This window comes from Lissotriton helveticus, chromosome 6 (assembly GCF_964261635.1).
Source record: "Lissotriton helveticus chromosome 6, aLisHel1.1, whole genome shotgun sequence".
Lineage (NCBI taxonomy): Eukaryota > Metazoa > Chordata > Amphibia > Caudata > Salamandridae > Lissotriton > Lissotriton helveticus.
The window spans coordinates 105,408,539-105,433,495 of NC_136067.1; positions in this window are offsets into that span (position 1 = coordinate 105,408,539).

The window sequence follows — 24,957 nt, forward strand, 5'->3', positions numbered from 1 at the left end:
CATGCCTCACAGCCACGGAAAAATAACGCTTTTTTCAAAGATCACATTTACGTATAAGTTATAATTAGGCTGAAATAGTTTTATTTAAATGAGAAAGGGTAAATTCTAACAGAAATACAGAGACTGCCTAAGTATTTCAAAGAAGAAAAAGCATGTGAATACTTACCTAATTCATCACTATTACACATGCAAATATTGTTCCTTTCTACAGTTTTGCATCTTAAGATGGTATACAATGCCAGAAAGCCTCCTCTGTATTCCCATGAAAACTGACCTTGAATTACAACTTCTGATTGCTATGTTTCCTTTTTTCTATCAAATGACCCTTCCCTTACTTTCCATCTTCTGCATACCTCCTCTCTCGCAGCACAGTCTACCTTAAGTCACCTGTGTCCTGGCCTTTACCCCTGTTGTATTTCTGCAAATTGCCCACACCTCACTTTAAAGTTCCCAACCTCTCCTTTAAAAGACAAGCCCCTGAAATCTAACTATACCTATGCTCCTGTAGCTACTCCATTAGTACTGCCAACCATTTGCATGAATTCACATACCCCCTTCACCAAAGATCACACCTAACTCTTATTAATTTAATCTAGCGCAAGAAGCTGGAGTAAGTGTGTGGAATGGTTGGAGCACGAAACTAATCCCAATAACCAACAATAACCACTGGAAAGAAAAACTAACTTTGGGTTCCTGGAGAGGCATTCTGCCAAGCGTAAAGCATTACAACACCTCATCAGGGGTGGCAAGCGCTATATCATTGCAATTACAGTGCAATATGATTCCTAACCGTGCTGGATTACAGTAATACTAATACTTTAATACTCAGTGGTCTGGCCGTCCAATATAGTCCATACAGACTGCCCTTATACTGCTTAACATTTGCATGAAATAAAACTACAACTAGTCATGTTCACTGCCCAGTACTCTACTAGTCCTCAGCAATAAACCACCCATCAGCAACGGAACAGGCCTGGAATAACCTAGATATTTGCTTCATGCAGTTGGCCAATGGAAGACTTTAATTTAGTACATGACTACAAGTCCCAACAAGCCACATAACTATGAACACTTATTGACATCTCATGCCTAACTAGGAATTTTGCCAACATGATTACAATTTTGCCAAGGCTAGGTTTTGAGGAGAGTTGTTTTGCAAAGAGTAGTTTGAAACAATGTGTTTTGAAGTGAGTCATTCGGACGTGAATAGGTTTGATGCAAATGCTTTTGAAGTGAGTCATTTTGAGAGGAGCCTTTATGAGACCGGAAGCGTTGAAGTGCATATCCTTGAAGTGAGAAGTTTTGAGGAGAGTCACTTCTGAACAAGAAGTTAGAAGGAAAGTTGTTTTGAAGGGCGGAGTTCTCCAGTCTTTTCAGTAATAACAGTGACTAATGTTCAATGAAAATCATCCTGATTATTATTGTTTGCAATAGGGACCACATCAGACAAGAATATTACTGGCCAGTCCTTGGAGGATTAACTTCAGTCACACCTCAGGGCATCAGGCAGGGTTTCCAGCATTAATGTAAAAAGGCCTTGTCAATGTGCAATGCCTCTCCTTGGGTAGTAGCTCACAACCGTAACAGCAGTGCCCCAGGCACCTAGGTAATATTATTAGTAGTAATACTCGCAAACACCATATGACATTAAACAAATATCATCTTTAAACATAGCATACCATATTGTGTGTTTGTAAAGCACTTGCGGCCTTCAAATAACATGTTTTTTGTCCCCAACTCATCAATGTTTGGAAAGTTTTTTTCTTTTCTTTTTTACATAGCACGAACGTGACCCGATGGTATCAGGTATCGGAGCGCTTTACACAGGCACCAATTGCATTGCAGCCGGACATAATTCATTTAGTTAGGCAAGGGAAGATTAAGTGATTTGCCCAGAATCACAGGTTTTTAAGTGTCCTTGCCGAGACTCGAACCCAGTTCCCCAGATTCAACGGCGACCGCTCTAGCCGCTAGCCCACATCCTCTCCTCTTTTAAATTGAAATGCAAGTTCAGTTGGAATGGAAAATCAACACTCGTTCGCTAAACAGCAGCAGTTGAGCGGAATCTGTGGTACACAATGCACCCATACTTTTTTAATTTAACAAAAACAGTTCCCCTACTCTTCATTAAAAGGCAGCAGTTAATTCGAACAGTCTGGATCCCTCTGCTGAATTGGAAGGGAGGGAGACTCCTGTGAAGTTGAGGGAGGGACAGATACAGGAACAAGAACAAACCTTCATTCCAGGGCGCCTAGTACTGCCTGAAAGAAATGCAAATGTGTGCAATTGGCTAATCTGTAAATTTTAAAGGGTGCTTAGATTCCGGTATTGGATTTAATTGGTGGAGTCAATTGAAGCTTGTTTATGGCAAAGATGTATTCTTTTTGAGAGGTATTGTCAGGGTGTTACCAGCTGAGCCGTGGAATATGTGATTTAAACTGAACCAGATAATACAGTCCTGTATAAACTTATATTTTGGATGCACTTTTTGTTATCTTTAAACTAATATCTTTTTGTGCATTTTGTGGCATTGAATCTTACACTGTATGTAATGCAAGTTTTAATATAATGACTTAAATATTCACAGTGCTTTCTGTCACAGGCTGGGACCTCATAGTACTAAAAATACACTCACTCTTCCCCACTACACCAATCCTGTGGTTATCTGGTGACTCACACAGACATCTGCAGAGATCACATTAACCAACAGAGATTTCATAATGTAAAATAGTTAATTTCTCCACTAATTAGTTTAACTTGCATTTATTTTTCATTTAAAGTCTGATTTATTTTCTATGCAGGTACCTCTGGGTGAAAGATGATCAAAATAGTTACGAAACGGTACAGTAACAGTCCTTCTGCTGCTTCCACTTTCTGTCTCAGCCTATCCTTTCTTTTACTTGGTGCATTTTGTAAGAGTGCGTGTGTTTTTAGGTTGTCTTGCTCCCAGTTTTACTCTGCGGTTACGTCACCGCTCGTTTCCAGGGTTTGTTTGTTCTGTTTTACTTTTCATCTTCTCCCCTTCTACTCTTTGGTGCAGCATAACCCCAGAAGACCACTGATTGTTAGCATCGCTTTTAACAATAATTTTAAAATACATCAAAGGCTTTGCACTATTGCTATTAAGTAATCACCTGTTTAGTTTGTAACAAAGTGCTTTTTTGGTAAGTGTTTCATGATTTATAGGCCATCTTGGGCAAGATTAAAATGTTTCAAGCCAAAAAAGGGTGTGTTTTAAATTGGCTTATGTTTGCTCAATTACGTATTGGATAGATCATTCTAGCATGAAAATTACATTATATTGTACAGCGCTTTTTTGCTTGTTTGGCCGCTCCTATGGTATTCCTCCTGCAGCTTAATGTGTACACTGTACCAAAGATCACCATACCATAAAAGCCCATACCAGACTTCTAGTTACATAGCATTTCTCAGGCCACCAAAGTAGCAAAGTGGGTAGGTCCTGACTACAGGGAGGACATTGTGGGTGTGATGCCCCCAGTGACTGAACCAGACCCAGTAATCTTTTAGTACACTAGAACTTTGATGAATAGATCTTCACATGCTTAAATATGAGGGCTCTATTACTGGCACGAATCTTTTTTTTTTTTAGTTTTATTGCTTTTAAAGAACAATAAACAGTGCAATACAAGTTAGGTCTGAAGCATAGACAATAATCTTACAACTGTATTGCATACATCTAGTAGTAGGCTAGGATTGACACAGTCTATGGATCAAGGTCAACTCAGTACATGCGCTTTAACCGGGCCCACAATAACCCGAAATGCAAAGTGGCCCCCCTCTCAATCCCCGCCTCAGTACAATTACAGAAGTATGGTGTTAGACGCTCGTCTGACTCAGGAGGATGGTTGTATGACATTACAACGCGGGCTTTTACCCCGCGAGCCATTGCGACGCTGTTTTTACAATGCAAGTTGTTACAACGACTTGCGCTGCAAGCGCTGGATAATGGAATAGTTTAATTTTCTATTCCAACTCCAGCCCACGTTACAGTAGGGAAGGTGTTGGAATAGAAAATTAAACTATTCCTTTTCCAACAGCGCCCTCCAGCGCAAGTCGTTGAAACGACTTGCGTTGTAAAAGCAGCGTCATAATGGCAGTGCGTGGTAATGCCTGCGTTCTGATGGCTGCTCACCAGGAGGAGATGCATCTAGTAATGGTGGCATGTAACCCACCAACTATGATCTCCCATCCCCACTCATGGTGAGTTTTATTGAGTCCAATTCCTGATCAGGAGGTTGAGAACTGGCAAGGGGGGTATTATCGAGCCCCATTAGGCCTTCACCAGGGCGTCCCAGGCCCTTGCTCTCTCAATCCTGCTACGACTTTTTCGCCCCTCTTGGAAGAGTACGGCTCCCTCATAACCCGCCCATAGAAGGAGGGTCTCCTTACACTTGTATACTGGGGGACTTGTAGGGGACTTCCGTCTCATAGTAATTTTGCTCTTTGCCAACACAAATGCTCAGTCTGCAAATCTAGTGGTTATCTTATGTTTGGCAGGCCGGGGAACCCACCAAGTAGGCAGGCCAGTGGAGAGCCAGGCAATGTTCTGTCTGTGACCTCATTAATGCAGGCCACCCCCCTTACCCAATAGTCATGCAGGGCAGGACAGACGCAAACCTTACTTGTTATGTTATATGTATTTGTAAAGCTCACTATCACCCAGAAGGGTATCCTGGCGCTAAGTTGAGCTTTTTTTTTTTTATCCCTAACCCATGGTTGGACCCATCATTATCCTGGTGACAAACTCATCTGGAGGCTGGAGAGATTGGTGACCCCTCATGCAGCCAGAGGAGTTTCTTCAAAGCCTGGGGCGGTGGGAACCATGAGGCTTTCGCCTTATAACCCTGACTGAACATTTACATTTATTGTGCTTGTAGTTATGTGTGTTATCTGACAAACCTCACTCCGTGTCCATCAGCGACGCTTTGACTGCTCGACCAAGCTGTTGCAGCTAGAGAGTCAAGCAAGCTTTAGAAACCTAGCGACGCTGTCTTGGATTAAGTACTCAGCAGTCTGGCACAAGCCCTAAAAAGAACTAGACAACAAACTAAGGGGAATTAGTAGGATTTTAAAGAAATTAACGAACTCCACAGAAATCCCTATACTGTAAAAGAAGCCATTTTTAAAAACAAAAAAAGGACTCCCACGTAAAGTGTTGTACAGAGACGCCTGTCTGGGCGCAAAGAAGAGGGCAGGGCGCTGCATCACTTCCGTCCTGCCATCCTGGACGGGAAGTTTATGGGAGAGGCATAGCAGGTATTCCTTCTGTGTTTGAAATCAGACGAGGAAGATGGCAGAAGTTCAAAGTTCACTTCTCTATCTGCTACCAGGATGTGTTAAGTCAACAAACAGCCCTCAATCGCCACCTGCTCATAGGTTTCTCCTGGAACCAACGCAGTTCTACTGCAGCTTGCTAAGCCCTCACATCCGCATGAGTTACTCCCAGCAACAACACAGGACACAAAAGGGTCTGAAGAGACACAGGGCAGGCCTTGTTCCACAGACGGAGTGTGGGGCCGACATGTCCCAGCCGGTATCCACCCTTCAACTTGTGGTCAGATCTCCACCCCCATCACCCACCAGTGTGCCCTTCTTCAGGTCCCGGCCTGCCTGTGTGTTTATCAGGCACAAACAGGGCCCCTTTAGAGATGAAAAACACTAACGGCGGGAGCTTTGTAGCCTACTTTTTACAAATCCATTAGGAAAGTTAATGTTTATAAAAAATCAATTTCCCGCACTTGGAGCAATACAAAAAGCCTTAAGAAAAGGCTGTTTTGCAGCTGCTGCTTGGGATTAGATTTTATTGTAAAGTATTTAGAACTTTACGAGCACATACACGTAGATGGAATGCATTGCCAAGGCAAACTCCAGGAATATGTTTTTACGTGACGATATTTTTATATTTTCTTTACCAAGCAGCTAAAGAGTTATTTAGCTGAACTTGTGGTTTTATCTTGTGTTACTTTGGTATGATTTGGCAAAGGTGAGTTAATGGAGTCACTGAAGAAGTGCTCGCCATTGGATTCTCTCCTTCTGTCACAAATATCGCTAGTAATCTTTTACTGCACATTTTATAGCCCCCCAGGCGCTCGAACTAAGGCGAGCTTGACAAAATGAAAAGATGGCTTTGGCAGAGTCTGCCTGTTGTCAAAATATTGTGAGTAAAAAAAGTGGGTAATCTGTACTTCCAGGCAAAAAGGTTTAAAAGGGAAGGCCAGGAGACCTAAGACAGTGACCAGTTTCAGGTGTCCTCCTGGGAAATATTTGTCAATTCCCAGCCACTCACACGCCGAGCCAAATAAGCATGTGTATGTAGCTTATAACCGCGCATTGATGTGAATGCCTTCCTATGTGTATTAATGTGTACATTTGTGAGTGTTCATAAGCTTCCAAGGTTCAATCCTGCCCAAAGTGGCAAATTTCCTCACGGAGAAACAAAAATGGGAGTGAATCCTTTGCAAGTATTAAACCAAATTTTATGAATTTTGGAAGTGATTTAACACTTGCAAAAACACTATTCGTACATATAAGCTTAACTTGGCTTTGTGAATCCGACATTACATTAGAAGATCGCAAAATATGTAATCCTAGGGCTCAGAATAGGTATAAAAAACGTTGACTGGCATTAGGAAAGGCTTTTTGTTAGGGTTAGTATTTGGTGAAATATGGGTGAATTTGCGTGTGTTGGCCCCCTGTGTTTGAAAAATATAGCCCCGTAATGCACCAATATGGAAGTTAGGATTAAGGCACCTTTCATGCACAGGCTGCATTAGCAAAATTGTGTTGTACCCTCAAAGAAGAGTGCTATGAAAAGGATTCAGGAAATGAAGAAAGGTTGTGTTTGACATTGTGAACGTAAAATGCGTACACAGCAAAATACAGGACATTGAATACTTTTGACCATGGACCAGTGCTTCTGTTGTATCGTTAAGAAAACCTATGTGCACGAATACCTTAAATTTGTGAACAAAAAAAGCTGTAAATCCAGCAACATTATCATGACAGCAAAGTAGAGAACCAGCGACCGTGGGACGGGCGGCGAGCGTAGGTTACTGTCGTGGACTCCACCGGGGACAAGGCTCCTACCATTGAGGCGCCCCCACGATCTGCCCGCCCACGTTGAGGCATCCCGCACCGACGAGGGAGGTCCTTCATGATTGACTACACGAGCATTGAGATGTAGTCTCTTCTGAATGGGAGCACCCAATTAGGAGCACCATTCAGTGTAGAAACTTAACACCACGTTTTGCACATATTTCACACATAAAGGTCCTGAAGAATTGCCACGGTACTTTTCTGACCAACAGGGCAAGAAACATGTCGACCCATGGAGTTGAGCAATAATATTGAATAAATATCCCTCATCAGGGCTGTTGCCACTCTATTACATATATATTTTTTAGTAAGGTGGATTACCATCCAGAATAAAGCTTATCTACTTGGAATATCCAACCCTTTTTAAAATGCACTCACTGCACCACTCAATATCTACACACACATGGGCCACACACCCCCACTTCATCATACGAAAAAGGAACAAAAGATATCCGATAAAGAGCCCCTTCGCGGGTGCCCATTGAGCATTGCAGCGCCGGCTCAACAAGGAGCAGGTCCATATGATGAAGCATGACACCTAGCTTGCTGGGAGTGTGAAGACCCTAGTTCCGCAATAGCGGGATCCCCCCATCCCACTACCTCCTTCACCCCTTCCCCATCTGACCACCACTAAACAGCTGGTAGGTGACATCCAACCCAGAGGAACAGCTTCGAATTCTTTTGTAGAGAATGACTCAGGTGGGCACGGAGCCTGGACCTCTTTAATAAGCCCCCCCTTTCGATACCCCCTTCTTTTGTTTAGAGAGAAAAGTAAAGAAAACAACGATGAAAGAGGGATTAGAGAACAACATTCTGTTTTTATGAAAGGCTAACTCATCCAAACAGCAGGCGCTTTCTCAACAAAAAAGCCATAAACCAGCAATTAAAATGTTATTGTTTGCGAAGTAAATACATACAAAAAACACACTCTGAGTCTCAATTACAAGCTATCTATGCAGGGACTACTTGATGCCCTATCATATAAACCTAATGTGACAATGTCACCGTCCACGAAATACTATTGCCTTGTTGGACAGTCCATCTAAGCAGTGGCAAGACATGAAAAATACATGCAAGCCAATGGTTGCAGCCAGACCTAAAAATAAGGAAGTGACCTGTCTTTCACAAATTGTAGCTTAGATAACATAATGTGTGGTTGAGACCGTTCATGCGTGTTCCAATTGTGTACTGGTATCCATTACAGTACTTGGACCGAAGCAGACCGGCGGACATTAGTTTGGAGAAAATGGAGGTGTGCATATATTCCAATAAACTTCTCTCTGACACTGGCCTACACTGTTGGTGTTTGTTGTACCCGTGGCTTGAGCAACCCCACCCGACGGTTGCCCGTGCATACTCACCATTTTCATCAGACATCTCCTGACCATGTATGGTGTTTCTGGAACAAACGTTGATCTCTATAATCTCCACATTTGCTGAAGATAATTCAGAGCTTGCAATATTCCAAACACTTGTGTTTGCTCTGAAGTGGCTGATACAAGGGGGAACAAGCAAAGGAAGGAACCTCTGCAAGTAACACTTTCCCAATGGATGCAAGGGAGTCCACGAAGAAGGTGTGACGGAAGGCAGCGCAGGACCACTCTATTAAGCACTAAGAGAGGGCGCCATTTTCCCTGTTTCGTTTGAGATGGGATGGGAAAGTTAGAAAGAGTGCAGTTCATTTATTCATACAAAGGCGGCCAACCCAATGAATTGCAAACTACACCCTGGCATCATGTATACATTACCTTTATTGTTGCAGACATACACTTCTCAGGATACCTGCAGGGAACTGATTTTAACAGAAACCTTTCTAGTCAAAATGGCACTGCATTGCCTTACATGCATTGCCTTACCTGCTCTAAGATGGAGGGGTAAAGGGTGTGACATCTGTTATCGATAGCACATCTGGAGTAATGTGGCCTACGATTTGTTTTCGCTTTGGGGTTTCAAACAACATTCTGCACAAAACCATTTGGATTGAGGCCACTAGACCGTAGTAGAAAGTGCTCCATGATGCAAGTATCCCTGGAAGCACACAATAAACTGTATTTTATTTTTATATTTTTGGGGTTTACAGTACGAACTAGACCGAAGCAGTAAAGTGACGGAGCGCATTGCATGTGGAGACTAGTTTATGCATATGTGACATTCCTAAACATTGAACATTTAGGCATTTTAACATTTACTTAGTGGTATTCATATCCTCAAAAATATATTTTTAGACATATTCAAACATATTTTTAAGTTGGCAAAAGAGGGAGCAAGTTTGATGTGGTCGCAAAGTGAATTTCAACTCTTAGGTTTCAGAGATGGATTGTTTGACAGTGGATTTGTCTGTAAAGGTTGTATTTCAAGACATAAACTTTTGCTACTGAGACCCTATTTTCACCAGTTACTGAGTTTGTGTAGAAGATACTTCGAGGTGGAGCAGTGAAGTGCTTCATACGTAATACACGCAATCTTGATTCCACGGTGGGAGGGATGAAATGAGGCAAGATTTGGGTGATGTGGTTGAATCTTTTGGTTGTAGGACGGAACAACGCAGCGAAATACATTGTATGCCATAACCACGCATCTTTTACCCCACATTTGTTTTACAACGTATGCCATTACCATGAACTGTGTGTGTGTGTGTGTATATATATATATATATATATATATATATATATATATATATATATACATATATATATATATGCAATGTATTTGTGGGGGAGACCCTCCACCCCACCAACTTACCTTAAATGTGTGGTAAAGGCATGCATTGTAAAAATATATATGTGATAAAAATATGTGTGCTAAAAAATGCCTGGTAAAGGCACAACATGGCAAAAACTCATTGTAAAGGCTGTTTCCCGAATCTTTTAGAACCAGATAGATGAACTGCCGAGTGTAGCACTACCTTGAGGGGTGTTAGAAAAGCTTTTGAAAGACCTGTTAGTAGTGCGCTTCTGTAGTCAATGAGGGAGATTGCTAGTGTTTGGACAGTTTTGAAGATGAAGGGTCTAAAGATTCTCACTAGTTTTAGCTCGCATCTGGCATAGTTTGCTAACTTTTGTGTTTAGTTGGAATCAGCAGCCTAATATGAAGCTTGGGGTTTTAGAATTTGTAACTAGTTTGGGAAACATTCCATTAGCTTGTAGTCTCAGCACATTCGTTTGGTACCACTAAGGTGTCCCTTCCTGTACATGAACAAACCTCTTCAAAAATGCCATTTTGTAACTTTGATGTGTGCTGCACGAAGCAGCACACATGAAAGTTACAGAATGGTATTTTAGGATTGTTTATGTGCAGGAAGAGGCACCCTCCTGTACATAAACAACCCTCCCCTGCACACAGACACGCTTGCACTCTGGTGGAAGGATATCTGCATTGGTGCTAAGTTGTGAAACTTAACGCCATCGCATTGGGAAAATGCCAGGCAGCACCACATTCTTGAGAATAGGGTGCAGCCTTGCATTTCCGAAGTGGCGGTGAGAGGCGTTAAGCCAAGGCATATCCCCCACAGTGTCTTTGGGAGTTGAGTTTGCTTCAGCTTAGTCATCAGATCTTGTGCCTCTGAAAGGGAGTTGGCTAGGGTGTCACAGCTGGTTTGGCTGTTGGTCTCCAACATGCAGTACATGGGCAGGGATGGATCCAGGGCTCGAGTCGGGGGTGCACGCAGGTACACAGTCCCCCCACTCTTTTCACTCTTTTCACAGGGTGGACACCGTCCCCCTGCCAAGAAGGTGGGCCCCACAGAAATATGCTGAATGTGTCCCAGTTTAATTTTCAGACACTGGGACCCGTTCAGCACGTAACGTCATGAGTTCATTTGCATATTGTATTACTTGGTCAGTTCCCCCACTTCTTTTTATAGGACTTGTGCCCTGCATGGATCCTTACGCAGCCCTGAGTGAGACTGAAGTGACTGTTGAGACACAATTTCCAATTTTAAAATACTGGATTCTCTTTTCAAAGTGTGATTTATATCAGATTAGGGCATTGTCTTCTGGCCCATTCTTTCGCTATCTATAAAGGTTTGTACAGTGTTGAATCCTGGCAACAGATCAGATGATATAAGGAGGCAGGAATCTCTCTGGCCAAAGATCTGCAGTGTATCACCAATAATCCAGAAAATGATGGATTCAATGCTGTGTCCTGTTCTGAAGCCAAACTAAGGCATCTAAAAGTTAGTGACTTGCAATGATGTTTTGAAATTGTCTACTGACACAGCTCTCTGGTAGTTTGGTGATGACGTGGATAGTCGTGATGGTTCATGTGCTTTTAAAGCAGGGAGAAGGGCAAGGCCAGTATTCACTGAGCCATACAGAAACTGTATGATAGCCCAGTGTTGATTGGCTAATTCCTAAGGCTTTGTGTCATGGACCACGCCCTAATACATAGCATACCAAAGTTATTAAAAATGCAATATTTTTGCATGACAATGACTTTTGCAAGCCACAGAATTTGAAGCAGACCTCTCACAAAAGCATGCTTTATATGTACTATATGTAAACATTCTATGTGCATAGATGTCTACTGTTCCCTCGCGTGTAGCATAAGCAGTCCCTCTGTACTTGGGACTACTGAACAGAGTATACTTCAGCATCAGATACCTCTGGTTGCTATGGTTCCACTCATGGGCATTCAATTACTAAGGCAATGAAACGAGTGCACCAGATAATGACTCGTGGCAGACAAGCCCAGGACTAGAACCTTGTTGTGCTGCTGACATAGTACAGACAACAACCCCTAGTGATAAAGGGCAATGTTCTGTGCTTGCTGATAGCACAACAGAGCCTGAAGAAATGTACTGCAATAGGCAGCTCTGCCCCTGCTGCACAGGAGCTTGTCCTCCAGGCCTGGCCTGTGTGCACCCATCTCTGGCGTGCTGACTCCATCTTACAGTGCATGGGGTATTGTGGCAACAGACCAGTTTATACGGCCAACAAGAGTTAGAGCGACCTAGGAAGGCCCCTAAGTTTTGGAGAAAGGGTTGGGCAAGGCAAAACCTCTGTATTTATAATTGCTTGTTCCATATGCTCCATATTCTGCTACATTCTCCAGGATAATATGTGCATTCCATGCTGCAATACACTGAGATCCTTCCGGATCCCGCAGCCATTTTTGAGTGAGATCTAGCATTCATGCCGCTCCCAGTGAATCTTCACAATAGCGAGTGTCCCGGTGCAGTACGGCAACACCGGAGCACACGGTGACATCGCACATTCGCTCTGTGCTTTTGTTTTGGGGAGCACGGGTATGCATGGGGTTGCAAATGCCTGATTTAACAGACGATCAGCTCATTTTGTCTTAGTTGCTATCTTACATAAAATCCAAATGTAGGGCCTTCACATTACACACTGTACTCTGAGACAGGCACAGTAACACCCTGTGAGTGCTATTTTATCATGCTTCAGACCAGTAACGAGATGTCACATAGAACTCTGGAGGTTACTGTACTTGGTGGAGAGGTAAACCTGCCACTACTATACCATGAAATATGCTAGATACACAAAGATCCCTGCAGCAGGTGCCTTGAGCTAGGTGTTTTCAAACCAGAAAAGAGAAAATGGGATCTTGATGTCTCTTCCCCACTGCTCCTGCTGCATAAAAATTCAGAAGCCATTTACTTAAAAAACATGAATGAAAGGCTTGGAGAGTGGTCCTTGTCTCACTGGGAAGAGAGGAGACTCAGTCCCAGGATTGTATGCTGGACCAAGAATACCAAGAGGAACAGGGGGTCCCAGGAGGCAACCGGGAACATGGCGACGGGGAGGACCAGGGCCAAGATGACCAGGACCCAGAGGACAGGCAGGGCCAGGAGGACCAAATCCAGAAAGGCAGAAAGCACCAGGATAATCAGTATCAGGTAGGTCAGGGGCCAGGTGAACCTAGATTAGAAGGAAGAGAACTAGGATCTGGGGAACCACAACCATACGGACCAGTGCCAGGAGAAGGTTCATCTGGGGGATTAGGCATATGAGGGCCAGGGGGAGCAAGAACAGCAGGACCAGGGCCAAGAGGACTGTGAACAGGACCAGAATCTGAAAGAGGATTACTCCCAGGAGGATCAAGACCAGAGGGACTAAGAGGACTAGTACCAAGATGACGAGGGCTAGGAGCCCAAGCAAGACTAAGACCAATGAAAATCTGAATTATCAAGAGGACTAGGGCCAGGAGCATTCCAGGAAGACAAAAAACACCATAGGAAAATGAGCACCAGGGGACCAGGCCCAGAGGGACCAATATCAGCAGGGAATCAGGACAAGGATGACCAAGTGCACATTAGCAGTGCCAGGAGGAGCAAACTAACTGGGTCCTGGAAAATCAGGGGTTCCAGAACAAGTAAGACCGGGATCAGCACTAGAAAGACTAGGATCAGAAAAAACAGGACCAAGAAGGCTAGGGTGGCTGGGAACTGTAGAAGCAGGACTGTGAGGAGCAGCAGAAGGATGAGGAGGGCCAAGGACAAACAGACAAGGATCAGAAGGATGACATTCGGCCAGACAAGAATCAGGATCAGAAGGAACAAGAGCAATGCTCGGGAGAATACCAGGAGGATGAGGAGGGTCAGCAGGACCACAACCGCCACGACCAGGAGGAGCACCAGGAGAAAATCCAACGAGAGGAGGAGGAAAGGGCCAACAGGACCTAAAGGAGTTGAAGAAGATTGAAGAGGAGGATCAGGAGGTTCAACCGGGGAGGGAGGGGGCAAGATGGAGAATGATGAGGAATAGAAGGACCAGGAAGAAGAGAATGAGGATGGCTAGAAGGAGGGGGGCAGATTGTTTCTAGGCCACTTGTATAAGGACATACTCTTAGTTGCAGAGGCCACACATCTCATACAAAATGTGTTCATTACTTTTCTTTGGCTACAGCCGCTTTAGAAACCTCCCACCCTTTTCAACCTGCTCAGATCACTGCTTATCCTTGCCTGCTCTCTTACAACACAGCCTGTTTGTGACTAATTCAGAAAACCAGAACAGCTTTCTTATCACATTTTTTCCTTTTGCAATATTTTTGGGGGGTCGGGGGTCAGAGTTTGTCAGATGTACCGCATATGCTGACTCCCACTGGCTCTTTATAGGAACATCAGAGGCTCCCAGGTGAGGTGGTACCCTGTCACAAACAAGAAGTCCTCTTTAGAGGGAAGTCCCTAACTGGAGTCACCCCTGCAAGTGCGCATGTGCAGATAGGTAAGATCACGCTAGGCTGCACAGCCCACCCATGTGGAGGAATCAACCTTTAATAGCACATATTCTGTTTTACAGCTTAACCCAAAGTCACTGGTGACTGAACAATCGCGATTTAGTAAAGATCACCACCCACTAAATATTGTGCACTTAGGTAAATCAATTAACTATACATTTCGCAAAGAACTGTGCATATCCTTAATCCTTTACCCACTGGCAGAGAATTTTTTGTTGGAAAGAAATCTCAAACTAAAGATAACCATCTAGGCAGCATCAAAAAGTATGAAAATGCCCCCCACTTTGAACCATATCCCAAATGGCATTGAATGTGCAAGTGAGGCAAGCCAGCCCAGAACTCATTCAGTTGCTTCCAGGAGGAAATTCTGAAAACGCTGTGACAAAATGGCACCTTACACACTTAAAGTCTTCAATGGATTTGGTCATCCACGCATTCTCTCTATCCATCCATCCATTGTTCTCTACATCCATTGTTCCATTGATCCTTCCTTCTCTCCGTCATCCACCCTTCTTCCTCTTCATTCATCATTCTTTCTTGCCATCATTCCTTCTCAGCATGCTCCCTGCCATCTGTCCATCCATCCATCATTCTCTCCATCCAACTATCAATCTGTTACTGCCTCATTTCATTCCTTCTGTGCCCTTGTTTTGTTTGTTCTTTCACCTGACAGCTATTTCTACATATTATTTACTTGCAGTAAGAATTATGTTTGGAAAGCAGTGTCTCCAATCAATCAATCAATCAATCAATCAATCAAACTGCATTTGTAAAGCACACACTGTCACTCCAAGGGGTATCTGTGTACTGTGTCTCCATCGAAGAGCCAGGTCTTGAGTCTCTTTCTGAAGTCTGCCAGCGAGGGGGCTGTACAGAGATGGAGGGGAAGGTTGTTTCGGGTCATGGCAGAGATGACGGAGCAGGAGCGCCCACCGCTGCGACGGGCGTGTGGGGTGTGTGCAAGGGAGGAGGAGCACAGGTATCTAGAGGTTTGGTGGAAGTTCAGTCAATCGTTGATGTAGGCAGCCTAGGTCGTGGAGGGCTTTGTAGGCGTGTGTGAAGATCTTGACAGATGACAGAATCAAATAATCTGTATGAGGCTTTTAAAGACTTTCTTACACACATTGCCCAGTGGCTCCCACCCCTGCTCAAGCTGCGAGATAGGGGGTTCATGACGTCCCTGTTATCCATGTTGCCAAGTACTGATTTCTCAATTCCTACGCTTTAATTTAACAACCCAATGCATTCTGGGTGTTATTTTCCAGTTTCATTTCAATTCATCCATTTGAACAAACTCACCTGAGAACAACGACTTGTAAAAGAGAAGCACAGGACTGGAGCATCTCACACCTGGCGCCATTACGTCATCTGTTGACCGTACTCTAACCAGGATATAATAATAGTAACCCCTCTTCTTCTGTAAACATCAGGTTAGGACAAGTTTTGTCTGCCCAGCAGGGCGAAGGTAGAGCCACTGTCTACACTAAGAGCTATCATTCAACAGAACAGAAAAGCGAGTTCCGCAAGAGTATCACCTTACCCACGAAGGCCACGCATAAATATCTAATGCCATGCATAAAACATCAGGGCTTTCTCTTTTCTTTCAGGTAAGTGATGCCCCTGTGCTGGGGAAAGGTGCTGGGCGGTCATTGCGGTCTGAGCACTCGTACATTCTACACCACTACCACAGGAGTGATCCTGTGGGGTTGTTGAAGTATCAGGTGTGAGGAAGCTTTAGGACCCGACATAGTCTGAATTGCATGTGTACTGTGAAAGGATGAACTGGTGTCAGGTTCAGTGATTAACCTAGCAATCGTGCAGTGACGCCTACTTGGGAAGACATCTTGGAGTATGTTAAGTAGTACTCTTGTTCTGCTCTTTCATGTACTCATACATGCTTTCGCTACTTGCCCGCAAAAATTGAAAATGGGTATATTCAGGGAATATTTATATACAATTAATAAAAGTAAAAAGGAGAGGGTCTGCATGTTTCAGGGCTGATTCACAAAGGCACCTAAGAGTATGTAAAGGAGCACTCCTGTAATACTACGTCCTGTACTTATCATTACATATGTGAATGTTCTCCAATGTATTTAATTTTAATGCCAGAAAGAGCTATGTGTACTTACACCTTATCAGCTGATGCAAACTGATAACAGTACTTTAACCATGATTGCAACCCCTGACCTGTAGTGTTTTCATACACTAGTAGTTACATGTTAGTACAGTGTTGTATTAGCTTACAGACCTTCCGACACCACAATGCTCTATATTATGTAACAAGCGTAACTATCTTTTCCTCTCTCCTGGTCAGTGTTGATGGGCTAGGTGAAAGAAATTCGCAGAAGGTGACCTTACCATCATAAATAGTTTTACTCGGGCGCAATGCTACCCCACAATGGAGCATTTTTTAACATGCATACATACCATTCTAAGGCTGTGGAAATGTTGCTCCAGTGTGGAGCTTGCATAAAAAGTTTGGGAACACACAAAGACTCAAGAGTTTCTTGGTATTGTAATACTCCACTTTGACTGCTTCCGACCATAGAAATGGTAGCTTTACTCCTGCCCCTGCGTAACGAAACTTGAGAGGGCCCCCTGCAAGGTACGTAGATGGGCCCCCTCCAGACTCAACTTAAAGTTCTGCGGCCATAGTACTGTCATGATGGCCCCCCCCTCCCCACACCGCGGGGGCTGTGGGGGCCTGTGTTACGCCACTGACTCCAGCTACAGGTTTGAAGTAAAATTATAGACTGGAAAAATGTGTACAACAAAGAAATTGTGTTAGAAAATCAAAAACTAAAAAAGTTGATTAAAAAAAATTGTATTTATGTACAGAAAACTCGAAAAATTATTTAAAAAAATGCAATTCCATTTTTAAAAAAAACAAGAAATTACAACATACTAATAAAGGCATGCACTACTACCTCAAAGAGTGTCCTGACGCTACTGCAGATTGAACTAAGAGAACTAGAGTCAGAGAAGGGCCTTGAGAAAATCCTAATGTGACAGAGACTGAATAGCCAAGTTCTAAAGGTTTTCTGGAATTTCCAGTGATTACATAAGAGTTAGGGGAAGTAAGTTTCATTGCTGTGAAACGTTGTGGGAAATGACCCTTTACCTAGGTGTGCCTGTTTAGCAAACACCTTCTCACTGCAGCTGTCTGCATGACCACTTGTTACCAATTCTTTAAAATATACTTAGAGTGGGCTTAGGCTCCACCCAGGGGAGTGTTTCCCCGTCATCTCATGCTATTTGTTATTTGGTGTATCATTCCTGTAGTAAGGAGCAAGAGGCAGATTTATATATAGTATCCTTTAATCCAGTAAGATGTAGATAAGGGAGGAAACAAGCGTAAGCCAAGAACACAGCTTCTAGTCTAACCATCCAGCAGCAACTGAACTCAGTGGGCTAGAATACAGAACCAATGACATACGTTCCTTAACTCGCAACAGCACGAGCCTTAAAGGCACATTCAATTACAATATACAAAGTACTAAGAACAATACATATATAACACATCCCCCCCTCCTATGAAATAATAAAAAATAAATAAAAAAAATAAATAAATAAAAGATCACTAAGAATAAAGTAAATGTAACTAAAATTATTACATCACATATTCTTTAAGCCAACTCGGCAAAACTCTTTTTCTCTTATTACAAACCTCATTAGCAACATTAGAATTGTTATTCTCATTAATAGGTCCAGCATCAGTAGCATCAGTAAGATGATCACCATTAGTAGTCTTATTTCCAACCCCTTCCCCCTTTGTAAAGTGAAAAGGGAAAACATTACTAGAATCATTTCTGGTGGAAAACCTCGATACCCCAGGTTGTTCACCCTGAATGATATCTGCATTTTGTAAACTTTCACTTGCTGAGATTGCATATTACTGTTCTCAAAATATTCTTCAATCCATTCAAAATCTTTAATATGATCATGTTCATGACTGTCTCCATGATGATCTTGATTAAGATCAATAGCAATATTCTTGAGATTCCATACCCTCCCATCATTCAGTCTAACAGAATTCTGTAAAACTTCTACAACTTGTTTAGGCGTTTCAAATCGGCTTTCACCCTTAGGAACCATAAATGGTTTTTTAACTCGGACCCAATCGCCCACTCTAACTGGGACTTCCTTAGTTCCATGACGCCTATCATAGTATTCTTTACTCTTAGAATGTACCAAATGCAAATTCTTCTTCACTTCTATCGGGGACCACTGTTGTACCATGCCTTTCCAAAGCCAACCAGGGTTAAATTTACACCTTGGTGTTCTACCTCTCATCATTACAAAAGGAGATAACCCAGTACTCATCTGAGATGTAATTCTGTAAGACCATACTGCTTTTTGCACTTGAATTTTCCAATCCAATTGCTTGTTTATAGCTGCCTGTATCACACCTTTGATAACTCTATTGAAGCATTCTACAGTGCCATTGCCACTCTGGTTGTCCAAAGCTGTAGTTTTATGCTTCACACCACACCTTTCAAAATAATCCTTGGCCATTTTAGATAAAAAATGTACGCCATTATCAGTCAACACACAAACTGGTAAACCTTCCATTACAAAAATGTTGTCTAAAAATGTAAGAACAGTATGTGTGTCTACCTTTTCCACAAATTTCACAATTGGCCATTTAGTAAAAAGATCAATAGCTACTAACCCAAATTCTTTCAAATCTCCAGCGGGTCCAAAAATGTCAACAGCTAATGTGTCCCAAGGGAGATTTGGAATCAATCCTTCACTCATCCCTGGTCTCAAAGTTTTTAACGATTTTTCAGCAGAGCAGCAAACAGGGCAACTCTTTACAAAATTCTCCACGTCTTTGTCGACTCCAGGCCACCAAAACACTCCTTTCGCCACCAATTTAGTTCTGACTACTCCAAAATGCCTCTCATGACATAAATTCAATACCTTTTTCCTCAATGTTTTTGGGGGAATAATTCTGTCTCCTCTCAGCAACAAATTGTTTTCAAAAGACAATTCCATGCGCACCTCACAAAAGGCTCTCACGCATCCTTTAAAACTTCCTTTCTTTGGCCATCCCTTACAAATGTATTCTGATACTTTTATCAAATCCTCATCTTTGCGCTGTTCCACAGCCCATTCATCTTTAGTAATTGCAGGTACACCTGAATCTTGTACAAACGCTACACTAAAATTACCCCATGGATCATCTACACACTCTTCTAGTGGAATGAGTAACCTAGATAAACAATCCGCCACAACATTGTCTCTTCCTGGTAAATAAATCATCTTATAAATGTACTCCTTCATTCTCATCGATATCCTGGCCAATCTGGCAGAGGCTACTGCGGTTCCTTCACTTGATAATATGCGAACTAAAGGTCGGTGATCAGTGCGAATGATTACTGGTCTTCCCCACACAAAGGCTCGAAAGTGTTCTAAAGCCCATGCGCAGGCCAATGCTTCTCTTTCTATTATACGGTATTTACTTTCTGCAGGAGACAATGCTCTTGAAGCGAACAAAATAATTCTTTCTTTACCCTCTTTTCCCTTTTATGATAGAACTGCCCCCAAACCCTTGTCACTCACATCAGTTGTTAACAAACACTCCAAATTTGGGTCGAAACTAGATAAAGCGTTCACACTTTGCAAATCTTTCTCAACTTGTGAAAATTCCCTTTCACACTCTTTTGACCATACAAATTTTACGTTCTTTTTAAGCAAAGATCGAATATTGTACACTTTGTATGCAAAGTTGCTTATAAATTTAGCACAGTATTCTGCCATTCCCAAAAATGATCTTATTTCCTCTTTTGAACTAGGAGCCGGCGATCTCGCAATGTTCTCCACAAGTGAAGGTTTAGGTCTAACCTCTTCCTCACTTATTATGTGGCCCAAGTATAAGACACTTCTTTGTCCAAACTTACATTTCGTTAACTCCACCGCTAAACCAGCCGATTGTAATGTTCCCAAAACCTTATGTAACCTGGAATCATGCTCTTCTTTGTGTGCAGCAGCAATCAAAATATCATCTTGGAAGAAACAGACACCTTCCATTTCCCCAAACAGTCTGTGCATAAGCCGCTGAAAGACACCCGCAGCTGATGCAAGTCCAAATGGCATACGCCTAAATTGGTAGCACTCAAAAGGCATAATAAAAGCTGTAAGACTTCTTGACTCCGGTACCAACACGACCTGATGATATGCAGCCGAAAGGTCAACGGTATAAAATCATGTTGCACCTCTCAAAGAAGGCACCATCTTGTTAATTTTGGGTAATGGAAACTTTTCTATAACTATATTGTTATTTAAATGGCGCAAGTCGATTCACAAACAAATGTTTCCGTTCGATTTCCGTGCAACCACGACCGGCGAAATCCATTCAGATGTTTCAATCTCTTCAATGACCCCCTTTTGTAACAAACCTTGTATTTTCTTCTTGACTTCGTCCCTAATTAACATAGGAATAGCTCTTACCTTATGGACTTTGGGTACTGCACTGCTTTTAAGTACAATTTTGTGCTAAAATCCTTTTCATGTCCCCAGATCCTGCCCAAAAACTTTAGGAAATGTATTCCTTAATACATCACCCATCTTACTGCTCTCATCCATAATAAGTTCATTTTCCTCATTATTGGGATCTAGTATTATGTGTACTTTTTTTGGTCAAACCAACCAAAAACAGATGGCCCCACCTTAGCCACATATAATTTCCCCCTTGTAGATCTTCCTTTAAAAAGGAAGGTAAGCCATCTGAATCCACAAATTTCTTTTTCCAAACCTCCTCATTTAAAATTGTGTACGGAGACCCTGAATCTGCGTAAACATTTACGCACACTCCTCCTAATGACAGTTCACATATGGGTTTTCCTTCCATAGAATCCTCCTTAATATTCAAAACTAAATTGCCTCTCACATTCTTCACACAATCCTCACCATCCTCAAACTCCTCATCATTACACCCGTCATCATTCCAAATACATTTAACATTGCTACGCCTACGGCACATTTTGCTGAAATTACCTAAAAGTCCACAAAGGCCACACTCAAAGCTGGGCATTGTTTACTAAAGGCTAAATGTTCCCTACTATTGCATCAATAGCACCTCCTATCGTTAGTCTTTTTATCTCTTCCCTAGTACTTTGACGGTTGATTGGTCCATCTTCCCTGAGTCTGTTTAGGATTGGTTTTGATTGTGTTTGTATCTTAAACACTGCTCCTGGATCCTTAACTGGGACCTTCTCTGTTTCTTTAATTACATTAGCGCGCCTTCCAGACATTTCGGATTTTCTTATTATCGCTAAAACGTACTCCAGTGGCGCATCCCCATTCACCCATAAACGGTCCTGCATAGGTGAATTATTGTGCATTACCAACTGATCGCGAATTAAGTCATCATGCAGATTACCAAATTTGCAGTCAATAGCCAACTTTTTTAAATCGTCAAGCCACTCATCTACCATTTCATCTTTAGTTTGTTTTCTTTGAAAGAATCTGTGCCTTATTACCCCTATGCACTTTAGGAGCAAAATACCTATCCATATCTTTGATAGTGTTTTCAAACACATCTAAATTGCCATCCTCTATTTTTGTAATTCTTGAATGGGTTTTTAATCCTACTGGTCCTAGTGAATGAAGGAGTATTCTCTTTTTCTGTTCTGCTTTCATTGTTCCCGCTTCCTCAATTGCACAAATGTAATTCACAAAATATTTCTTCCATTCTACCCAATTTTTGCTGGGCTGTGAGCCACTATCCCAAAAGGGTTCTGGAGCACTAATCGAAAAATTTTGCTGTGCCATAACTAGTTCTGTTTTACCAATATTAGAATCTCCTTGTTCCATAAAAGGTATATATACTTCTTAAAGTAATTGCCTCACCAGTTTCTGTAAAGTTCATCCGACTATTACCAAATATTTATATCCACAAATAATTATTATTTTTCCGCTATCTACCGACTGCCTCACCTGTTTCCTCCTTCCGTTTTCTACTTCTGCCCAAATTGTCCTTAAATTTGCGAATGCATGTCACTGTGTCCTTTTGCAACTCCGGCAAGTACTCGTACCTTTTTGAAACAGAAATTATTGTCTGCCAAAATGGCCGCCACGCACGGTCACGCACCGTGACCCCGCGCGATGATGTCACCACGCGCTAATCCCAGTGCATACTCACTGACGTAGGAAGGAACACTCCACATCTACGCCGCGAGGTCAGCACCTTCACGCGTCTGGAATGTCGCCGCTGCTCAAAAGATGCAGCCGAAGGCAAATTCCAACCGCTTCAAATTATTATTATTATTATTTTTTTTTTTTTTTTGGTGCAAAACATTTATTGAGCACTGTCAGGAGTACCTAGCGTCTCGCCAACAACCCGGAGGCCGGCCGCTATCAATGCATATATACAGAACAAAGAATGACAGAAGTGCATGGCTGCGAATACAATCGCGTCAAACAATAGCATCCAAGTGACAAGTGCAGCGTCTACACAGTGAAATCAATGTGTCTTGCGTTTTTAGATATTTTATGTCAACATTAACATGTGCAGTGTCCAGGCGAACCCAGGGGGGGGGACGCATACCGTGTGCTCGAGCGGGCATATCAGGCCGTGGGAGGTATGTAGCTGGCAAAGCCATGAGTCCATAAATGAAGTAATGGCGGGCCTCAGTATCAAAGGTGGTAGGCCGGTAGACACCTGGGCGGTATCGTGGGAGTGAGAGCAAACCACTGAGAGCCTAGAAATGGGGAGGAGGGGGAGAGAGAGGGGGGGGGGGGGGTGGGGGGACAGGGGGGGGGGGTGGGAGCATTGAGCACAACAAGCCAGACAGGGCAGTCCAGGACTTTAAATTCAGGACCAGGAAACAACACCGTAGTGTCCCACCATCCCAACCTCAAGCGCTGTCATCTTCCAGTGGGTCAGTTATCAAATAACATTGTAATGGGGCCCAAATATCTGTAGGCCTAGAAGTAGGTGGCAACAGCTCGGAATAAGTATGCAATTGTTCCTGGCAGTATACCATGTCGCTCATCCAATCCTTAAACTTGGGCGCTCTTCCTCTCCCCCATCTACAGGCCACCCTGCGTTTAGCCAGAAGCATAGCCAGCGCCACAAATTTGCGGTGAGCCGCCTGGAGTGGTGCAACATACCCCAGAAGGGCCAACAATGGGGACGGATCCACCGTCACGTGTACCATTTTGGACAGTGCTTGAAACACCTGGGTCCAGTATCTGCTCACTTCGGCACATCCCCATGCAAGGTGAAGGAAGTCAGCCCCAGGAGCCCCACACCTGTCACACGTGTCTGTAGGCCTCAACTGAAATCTGTGTAAGCGCGCTGGAGTATGGTACAGTCTGTGTAGGAATTTATAATGAAGTATCCTATAACGGCTATTGGAGGATATGCGCTCGGTCTGTTGCATGCAAAATTCCCATTGTGCATCCGTAAGAGTCAAGGCCAAGTCCTGATCCCATTTGTGCCTAGCGGGCAGAGCAGTGTAGGTCATGTTAGCGCGGACAGATTTATAGAGTGTGGACACCAGCTTATTGGGATTGTCGTGAAGCAGCATGTTCTGTAGGGGAAGAAGCACCGGGGGCTCACAGGGGAAGTCAGGCGTGATGGCCTGCAGCCCGTGTCTGAGCCTGATATAATAAAACAGGTCTAGAGGTGTCGGCTGTATGATCTCGTATAACTGGTCCTTAGTACGGAAGGTGCCATCCCGATACAAGTCCCCCCATGTAGTGACATGTATGCTTTTCAGCAATTTTTGAAAGCCAGCTTCCTGCAGGAGCGGGAGCTGTGGGTGATAGGTCAGTGGCAATAGCGGAGCATATAGGAAGTGTAGGTCAAGCCGCACAGTAATGGAGTTCCATGCCGTGACCGTGCTAGACACCGTGGTAGGAGTCTTGTCTCTGCCTTCAACTTGGGAATAGAGTGCGCCTTCAATGGGAGTCGGGTGGGCCAACCAGTGTTCGGCCGCTAATTGAGGCATATATCTCTGCTGACGCACCCAAAAGTATGCATAGTGGGCCTGAGCAGCCCGATAGTAAAGCTCAAAATCAGGAATACCGAAGCCCCCTTGCGAGAATGGCCGAACTAGGTTCTCCCATTTGAGTCTTGGTGTCTTCCCACCCCACACCAGTCGGAGCAACTCCGAGCGAAGTAGCCGAAAGAAATAGGGTCCGGGATGAAATGGAATGTTCATAAAAAGGTACAAAAGCTGAGGGAGTATTACCATCTTAACTAATGAGGCCCGCCCGGCCATGGAAAGGGGGAGTGATATCCACCTGGATATATTGTCACTTATCTTGTCCATCACAGTGCCATAATTAGCACGAATCAGCTCTTCTCTACTCTTCTCCACACGTATACCCAGGTATTTAAAATCCCCTGTACACCAGGCAAGCGGGAACTCTAGCAGAAATTGACTCGTCGAGGCTGTAAGGGGGAAGACACACGACTTACTCCAGTTAATTTGGACTCCCGAAAGGGCACCAAACCGTATAAATTCCCGGAGTATGGGATGTAGGTTGTCGCTAGGGTGGCGAACATAAAGGGTGATATCATCAGCATACATAAAGACGAGTATTTGTCTCTGAAAACAGCGTAGTGCACTGTCCCGATGATGCTGCCGCAGTTTAGCAGCCAGGGGTTCAGTGGCTATAGCAAAGAGGAGT